The following is an 8,970-nucleotide window of genomic DNA, read 5'->3' as shown; positions in this document are numbered from 1 at the left end:
ATATATATATACATATATATGTAATATAAATATATACACGTACCTACATATGGATGTTTGTTTGTATATACATCTATACATAAACATGTATTGTGTGTATCTCTATTGTGGAATTTGTTTTCCTTGACAATGTATTTTTGTTACAAGAAAATTTTTTTTTTCCTATGGAGTTGGGAGTGGGAAGAAGATGAAATAGATTTCTGTTAATTTTTTAAAATAGGGAAGTGGGGGCAGCTTGGATAGAGCACTGGCCCTGGATTCAGGAGTACCTGAGTTCAAATCTGGCCTCAGACACTTGACACTTGCTAGCTGTGTGACCCCGGGCAAGTCACTTAACACCTCATTGCCCTGCAAAAAAAAAAAAAAATCATTTTTTTTTTTTAAATAAGAAAGAACATTAAACCTGAAAGTCAGGAGACCTGGGTTCTTGTCCTGACCCTGCAATTATTCAACTCACTTCAACAAATAGCTATTAAATGCCTATAATGTTCAGGGTACCATGCTAGGTGCTAGAGATAAAAAGATGGGAAATTACTCAGTTCTGGCTCCCACTGAATTTATAACTTAATATGGGGAACCTGACAATCCCATGGATAAATCTAATGCAAGATAGAATGAGATAAGAGTAAAGGAAAGAGCCAAAGTACTCTGCTCTCTACTTCTACATACATATTAATGCTTCCTCAAACACCCTGACTATCCAGCTCCTCAATCTGTTCTTTTCCTATGATCCACTCATCTACTCTATCCCAGCTCCATGCATAAATGGTCATATTCTGGATTTTGCCATCATCCACAAATGATTCCATGTTCATGAACTCTAAAATTCCTTTATCTAATTACAATCTCTTGTCATTCTCCCTCTCCCTTTGCTTTTCAGCTGTAACCCTATTCTTGGTATTCACCATAGCCTCCAATTCTTTCACCCGCAAGTTCTTTTCCAGACCTTCACCCCTGCATTGGCAGCCCTCTTTTCCCTTCCCTATTTTGACCTCTTTGGTGAACCAAATCAACTCTACCCTCAAATCCCTTGCTCCCTTATTCTGTTGTCCATCTTGTCCTGCCAAGCCTTAGTTTTGAATTACCTCCCCTTTTCTGTTTCCTTCACTCCTACTCTCCTGATGGTGAATGAAAATCATGGAGAAAATCATAAAACAATGATTGTTGACTGGATCCATTACAAATTCATGTTACCTAATTTCTTTTCTTTTTTTTTCTTTTTGCTTTAAGGTTTCTTTTTTTTCTTTATTTTTTTTCCCGTTACATGTAAAGATAGTTCTCAACTTTTGTTTATACAAGCTTTCCAATTTCAGATTTTTCTTCCTCCCTCCCCTCCCTCCCCCCTCCCCTAGACAGCAGGTAATCTGATATAGGCTTTATATATATACACACATAATAACATTAATCCTATTTCTGCATTAGTCATGTTATAAGAGAAAAATCAGAGCAATGATGGAAAACCTCAAAATAGAAAAAACAACAGCACCAAAAACAAAAGAAATAGTATGGTTCATTCAGCATCTATACTCCACAGTCCTTTTTTTCCTGGATTTAGAGATCCTCTTCTATCATGAGTTCCCTGGAACTCTTCTGTACCATTGCATTGGTGAGAAGAATATAGTCCATCACAGTAGGTCAACACTCAATGTTGATGATACTGTGTACAATGTTCTTCTGGTTCTGCTCATCTCATTCATCATCAGCCCACACAAGACCCTCCAGGTTTCTCTGAACTCCTCCTGCTCATCATTTCTTACAGCACAATAGTATTCCCATTGTATTCATATACCACAACTTGTCCAGCCATTCCCCAATTGATGGGCATCCCCTCAACTTCCAATTCCTTGCCACCACATAAAGAGCAGCTATAAATATTGTTGTCATGTTACCTAATTTCAAATGGACCCTTACCACAGAGAGGCAATCCTTTCATGCTTCACTATCCCACTCACCACAATGGTCTTTCCAAACCTTTTCACTCCTTAAGTTTTCCATGTCTCCCCATCCTCTACTTTCTCAGTTTCCTTCCCCCCCCCACAGTATTGAGGCAATTCACCAAGAGTTCTGTCTTCTCTCCTCCTTCTCATCTCTTATTACTCAGATGCCTTCCACCATTATCTCCTTTACCCTTGTCTCAGATGAAGAATTTACCCTTTGGGAAAAAAAAAGAATTGACCCTTTGCTTGGCCAAAGGAAACTTCACTATGTGTACAAGTGATCCTAGGTCATCTCATCTTCTCCAATAGATTTATCATCCCTATTCTCTCACTAATATTCAATCTCTGTCTATGTCCCGGTTGCTGTTGTTGCTTACAAACATGCTTCGTTTTCCCCATTCTTAAAATACCCTTACTTGAGCTGTCCATCCTTGAGAGAGAGAAAGAGCTCCCTATACTGCTCTTCCCTTCTGTGGCTAAATTTCTTTAGAAGGTCCCAAAACTGATGCCTCCACTTCTTTTCCTCTCTCTCTCTCTCTCTCTCTCTCTCTCTCTCTCTCTCTCTCTCTTTTTAAAGCAGTCTGGCTTCTGATCTCACCATTCAACTGAAATTGTTCTCTCCAAAGTTATCAATTATTTCTTAGTTGCCAAATCTAATGGCCTTTTCTCATTGCTCATCCTTCTTGGTCTCTCTGCAGCCTGTAGTACTATAAATCACTCTCTTCTCCTTGATATTCTCTTCTCTCTAGGTATACTTGATACAATTCTCAGTTCTCTTCCTACCTATTGTACCACTCCTTTTTAGACACCTTTGCTCAATCTTCATCCACGTCATACCCACTAATGATCATGGGTGTTCCCCAAGGCTCTGTCCTGCACCCTCTTCTCTTCCCTCTTTGTGCTATTTCACTCATCAGCTCTCAAGGAATCAATTCTCATCTCTATGCTGATGATTCTCAGTTTGACTTATCTATCCCTAAACTCTCTTCTAATCTCCCATCTTGCTTCTACAACTGTGTATTGGACATCTCACACTGGCTGTTCCATTGGCATTTTGAATGCAACATATCTCAGACTGAACTCATTATCTTCCCCTCCCCCTTTCCTGAGTCTTGTACTTGGAGATCAAATTTTCTGTTCAGTTCTGGTGGTTTTTTTTTTTTTTTCAGAAATCTTGGAAGTCCCCTATTTCATTGAATGTCCCCTGAAAGAGAATGCTCAGTTTTGCTGGGTAGTTGATTATTGATTGTAAAGCTCCTTTGCCTTCTGGAATATCATATTCCAAGCCCTGCGATCCTTTATTCATGTTGAAGCTGCCAGGTCCTGTGCAATCCTCACTGTGGCTCCATGATATTTAAATTGTTTCTTTGTGGATGCTTGGCGTATTTTCTCCTTCACCTGATAATTCTGGAGTTTGGCTACAATATTCCTTGGAGTTTTCCTTTTGAGGTCTCTTTCAGGAGGTGATTGGTGGATTCTTTCAATGACGATGTTATCTTCTGATTATATAATGTGATGGCAGTTCTCCTTGATAATTTCCTGGAATATGGTATCTAGACACTTTTTCTGATTATGGCTTTCAGGGAGTCCAATAATTCTCAAATTGTCTCTCTTGAATCTATTTTCCAGGTCAGTCTTTCCAATGTCTTTCCAATGAGGCATTTCACATTTTCTTCATTTCACATCTTCTTTTGATTCTGCTTGATGGGTTCTTGATGTCTCATGGAGTCATTAGCTTCCATCTGCCCAATATTAATTGTTAAGACATTATTTTACTTAGTAAGTTTTTGCACTTCCTTCCTTTTCCAGTTGGCCATTTTTTTTCTCTGATTTGGCCCATTGTATTTTTGAAGGAATTGTTTTCTTCAGTCAATTTTTGTGCTTCTTTTTCCAGAGTAACTCTCATTTCTCTCATTTCTTTTTCCATTTTTTCTTCTATATCTCTCATTTGGTTTTTTTGTTTGGGGGGTTAAGTGACTTGCCCAGGGTCACACAGCTAGTAAGTGTCAAGTGTTTGAGGACAGATTTGAACTCAGGTCCTCCTGAATCCAGGACTGGTCCTTTATCCACTGCACCACCTAGCTGACCCCTCTTATTTGGTTTTTAAAAGCCTTTTTGAGCTCTTCAAAGAAGGCTTTTTGGTCTCGAAACAAGATCATCTTTCCACTTGAGTCTTCACTTTTAGGCATTTTGACAAACTCATCTGAGTTTGAGTTTTGCTCTTCCCTTTCACCATAGAAGCTGTCAATGGTAAAAATCCTTTTTTGTTTCTTACTCATATTGTAGTCTATTTTTTTTTGGCAATGGGGGTTAACTGACTTGCCCAGGGTCACACAGCTATTAAGTGTCAAGTGTCTGAGGCCAGATTTGAACTCAGGTCTTCCTGAATCCAGGGCCAGTGCTTTATCCACTGTGCCACCTAGCTGCCCCTCTATTTTTTTTTTAATTTTTGCAGGGCAATAAGGGTTAAGTGACTTGCCCAGGGTCACACAGCTAGTTAAGTGTCAAGTGTCTGAGGCTGGATTTGAACTCAAGTCCTCCTGAATACAAGGCCAGTGCTTTACCCACTGTGCCACCTAGCTGCCCCCTGCCCCTCTATTTTTTTCTTTTTTTTATGGGGCAATGGGGTTAAGTGACTTGCCCAGGGTCACACAGCCAGTAAGTGTCAAGTGTCTGAGGCCGGATTTGAACTCAGGAACTCCTGAATCCAGGGCCGGTGCTTTATCCACTGCGCCACCTAGCCACCCCATGCCCCTCTATTTTTAACTTATAAAGATGAAGTTGGCTCCTGGGGCACAGGGGTCACTGTTACAAGCTTCTTACTACTCTCAGCTATCCCACTCTCAGAAGTGTTAAGCTGCAGCTGTGTTGAGCTGCAGGTGAGTCAGTGAGTTGGCTGAACCACCCTCCTATTTCACCCAGGGGAGACCTACCTTTTCTGAAGTCTTATAAGTTATTTCAAGTAGGAGGATTGTATCTCTCTGTCTTTTTGTAGGTTCTGTAGTTCCAGAATCTGTTTAGAGGCTTGACTTAATCTTGTTTTTGAGGGAAACAGGGAAAGCTCAGGCAGCTTCCTTACTTCTCTGGCCATTTTGGCTCTGCCCATGGAAGTCCTCCCTCCCCCTTTCCTAATTGCTCTAATCCTGTTAAGATTACCACCATTCTAGGGGCAACTAGGTGGCCCAGTGGATAGAGCACCGGACCCGGATTCAGGAGGACCTGTGTTCAAATCCAAGCTCAGACACTTGACACTTACTAGCTATGTGATCTTGAGCAAGTCACTTAACCCTCATTGCCCCGCAAAACAAATAACCCAAAAAACCAACAAATAAACAATAAACTCTAATTGCTCCTTATTATCCTCAGAAGCAAATTAAAAATCCTCCATTTGGCAAAGTCCTTCTTAACCTGACCCTTTCCTACTTTTCCAGTCTTCTTACACCTTACTCTCCTCCACATTCTCTGCAATCCAATGACACTGGCCTGTTGCCATTCCTTGCACAAACCACTCCATCTCCTGATTTGGAACATTTTCACTGGATGCCCCTCATGCCTGGAATTCTATACCCCCCTCATCACCCCCTGCTTCTCTGGCTTCCTTCAAGTCCCAGTTAAAATCCCATCTGACAAAAGAAGCCTTTCCCAATCCTCCTTAATGCCAGTGCCTTCCCTCTGTTGATTATATCCATTTTACAATATACATATATGTGTATATTTTCTTTTTTTCTTCTTTATCATAAAAGTTCTTTATTATTTTCTAGTTACATGTAGAGATAGTTTTCAACATTTATTATTCTAAGAATTCTAGTTCCAAGTTTTTTCCCCTCTCTCCCTTCCCTCCCCCCTCCCCAAGACAGCAAGCAATCTGATATAGGTTATATGTGTACAATCACATTAAACATATTTCTGCATTAGTCATTTTGTGAAAGAAGAATCAGAACCCAAGAGAAAACCTCAAAAAACAAAAATAGTAGAAACAGTATGGTTCAATCTGCATCTAGATTCTACAGTTCTTTTTTCTGGATTTGGAGAACATTTTCCATCATGAGTCCTTTGGAATTGTCTTGGATTATTGTATTGCTGAGAAGAGTTAAGTCTATCACAGTTGATCATCACACAATGTTGTTAATACTGTGTACAATGTTCTCCTGGTTCTGCTCATCTCACTCAGCATCTGCTGGCTCATCGTTTCTTTTTTTTTCCTTTTTTTTTTTGGCTCATCATTTCTTACTGCACAATAGTATTCCATTACATTCATATACCACAACTTGTTTAGCCATTCCCCAACTGATAGACATCCCCTCAATTTCCAATTCTTTGCCACCACAAAAAGAGCAGCTATAAATATTTTTGTACATGGGGGTCCTTTTCCCTTTTCTATGATCTCTTTGGGATAAAGACCTTATAGTGGTATTGCTGGGTCAAAGGGTATGCCCTTTGGGCATAGTTCCAAATTGCTCTCCAGAATGGTTGGATCAGTTCACAGCTCCACCAACAATGTACCAGTGTTCCAATTTTTCCACAGCTTCTCCAACATTGATTATTTTCCTTTTTTGTCATATTAGCCAATCTGATGGGTGTGAGGTAATATCTCAGAGTTGCTTTAATTTGCATTTCTCTAATCAATAGTGATTTAGAGCATTTTTTTCATATGGCAATAGATAGCTTTGATTTCTTCATCTGGAAACTGCCTGTTCATATCATTTGACCTTTTCTCAATTGGGGAATGACTTGTATTCTTATAAATTTGATTTGGTTCCCTATATATTTTAGAAATGAGGCCTTTATCAGAAATACTGGCTGTAAAAATTGTTTCCCATCTTTCTGCCTCCCTTCTAATTTTGGCTGCATTGCTTCTGTTTGTACAAAACCTTTTTAATATAATCAAAATCATCCATTTTGCATTTTATAATATTCTCTGTCTCTTTTTTGGTCATAAATTGTTCTCCTCTCCATAGATCTAAGAGGTAAACTATTCCTTCCTCTCCTAATTTACCTATGGTATCATCTTTTATATCTAACAGTATATCAAACAGTATATTACTATAGTCATTTACTACTATGTCTCCTGTACCTAATCTATTCCATTGATCCACCATTCTATTTCTTAGTCAGTACCAGAGAGGTTTTTTTTGTTTTGTTTTGTTTTCAGGACAATGGGGGTTAAGTGACTTGCCCATGGTCACACAGCTAGTAAATGTCAAGTGTCTGAGGCCGTATTTGAACTCAGGTCTTCCTGAATCCAGGGCCGGTGCTTTATCCACTGCGCCACCTAGCTGCCTCCCAAGTACCAGATAGTTTTGATGACTGCCGCTTTATAGTGTAGCTTCAGATTTAGTACAGCTATCCCACCTTCCTGTGCATTTTTTCTATACATACATACATACATGTCTATGTATATAGGCATGTATATATTTATGAGTATGTATATATACATGTATATGTTCAAATGTGGTTTGTACATAGTTGCTTGCATGTTCTTTCCCCCATTAGATTGTGAGTCCCTTGAAAGCAAGGAACTGTCTTTTGCCTCTTTTTGTATCCCTAGAGCTTAGCACAGTCCCTCATACATAGTAAGGTCTGTTGATTGGTATGGTCTGTTTTGACCTTTTGAAGCCTCACAAAGCCCTGAACCAAAAGAAAGAAGACAGAAACAGAAGGTGGACCCACCCCAGATAAAGGCTCCATTAGAATGTGAATTTCTCCAAATTACTTAGCTATACATATGCTTTCCCCTAAATGACTGTTGACTTGCTAATCTCTTTATAATAACAATAACAATAGTAACATATGGGGCAGCTAGGTGGCACAGTGGATAGAGCACTGGCCCTGGAGTCAGGAGGACCTGAGTTCAAATCCGGCCTCAGACACTTAATACTTACTAGCTGTGTGACCCTGGGCAAGTCACTTAACCCCAATTGCCTCACTTTAAAAAAAACAAAAACAACAGTAACATATGTAAACACGAGGTAAGGATAGTCTTCAGGCCCACATTATCTGAACCACGGGCCCAGTTTTCCTCTTCACTTCCACGGATGCATCCCAGCCTGTACTTATCAGGGTCATAGCTTTGAGAGGGAACAGGCGAGGATGGCCAGGTGAGGAAGAACAGAAACAAGCGGCTGCTTTTTGGACATCTCTGATAATACCAGCATGGTGATCACCTCCCCATTTTAGCCTCTTTCACCACGGCTTGGCTGAGCCAGAATCGCCAAGAGCTACAGCCATTTCATCTGAAACAGTTTAAAGAACTCCAGGAAGATGTGGCTTTGCCAAGTGACCCTGGGATCCCTCTGCTTTAGGCTGGGCCCCAGGACGCTTCCAGCTTGTGTCTCCATGTGTTTGCAATTAAAACAAGACTATGGCAGATGATTGCCTCGCCAGGATAAAACGGCAGCCTTTTATTACTTGCTCATGTTTCTCATACAGAGAAACAGGAACACAGCGCCCTTATGAGCATTTAGATGGATTTGACTACCTTTCTTTGTCCGAACATTGAGTTTCAATCCCTCGGTTACACAGGGAAAGAACCAACCTGAAAAGACACATAGGAGGGAAAGCTAAGGAATTTGGAGAACACAGAGTGCTAAAGAAATGACTGAGAGGCTAATACACTTATTAGGAGGACAAAGTCTCAGCAGCAGCAGGCAGCAACAATGTTTTTTAAAACCACATGACTCAGAGGCTGGAAGTGTTAGAGGTTTCAGTGATCTCCTTTGGTGCCTGGTCCCTTCCACATGCCATGAGACTTTGAATGCCCCTTTAATTACTAAGAGTGCCAATCAGGGCCCTCAATGGTTATACATCTCTGATGGATTATAGGGCTTGGCTTGGCTGAATAGAAGCACCAATCAGTGTAGCATATTATAGGAGGAAGCCAGAACAGGACTTGGAGTCAAGATCCTTGAGTAAAAGTCTTTGCCACTCACTGGGCTATGTGACCATAGGAACCAACCTAACCATGTTAAGTTTGAATTTCCCTATTTAGAAAAGAAAGGATAATACCTCCACCATCTTCCTCACAGGATACTGT

The sequence above is a fragment of the Dromiciops gliroides genome, chromosome 1, assembly GCF_019393635.1.
Source record: "Dromiciops gliroides isolate mDroGli1 chromosome 1, mDroGli1.pri, whole genome shotgun sequence".
Taxonomy (NCBI): domain Eukaryota; kingdom Metazoa; phylum Chordata; class Mammalia; order Microbiotheria; family Microbiotheriidae; genus Dromiciops; species Dromiciops gliroides.
The sequence above is the reverse complement of the archived record's forward strand: the minus strand, read 5'-3'. Positions refer to the sequence as shown.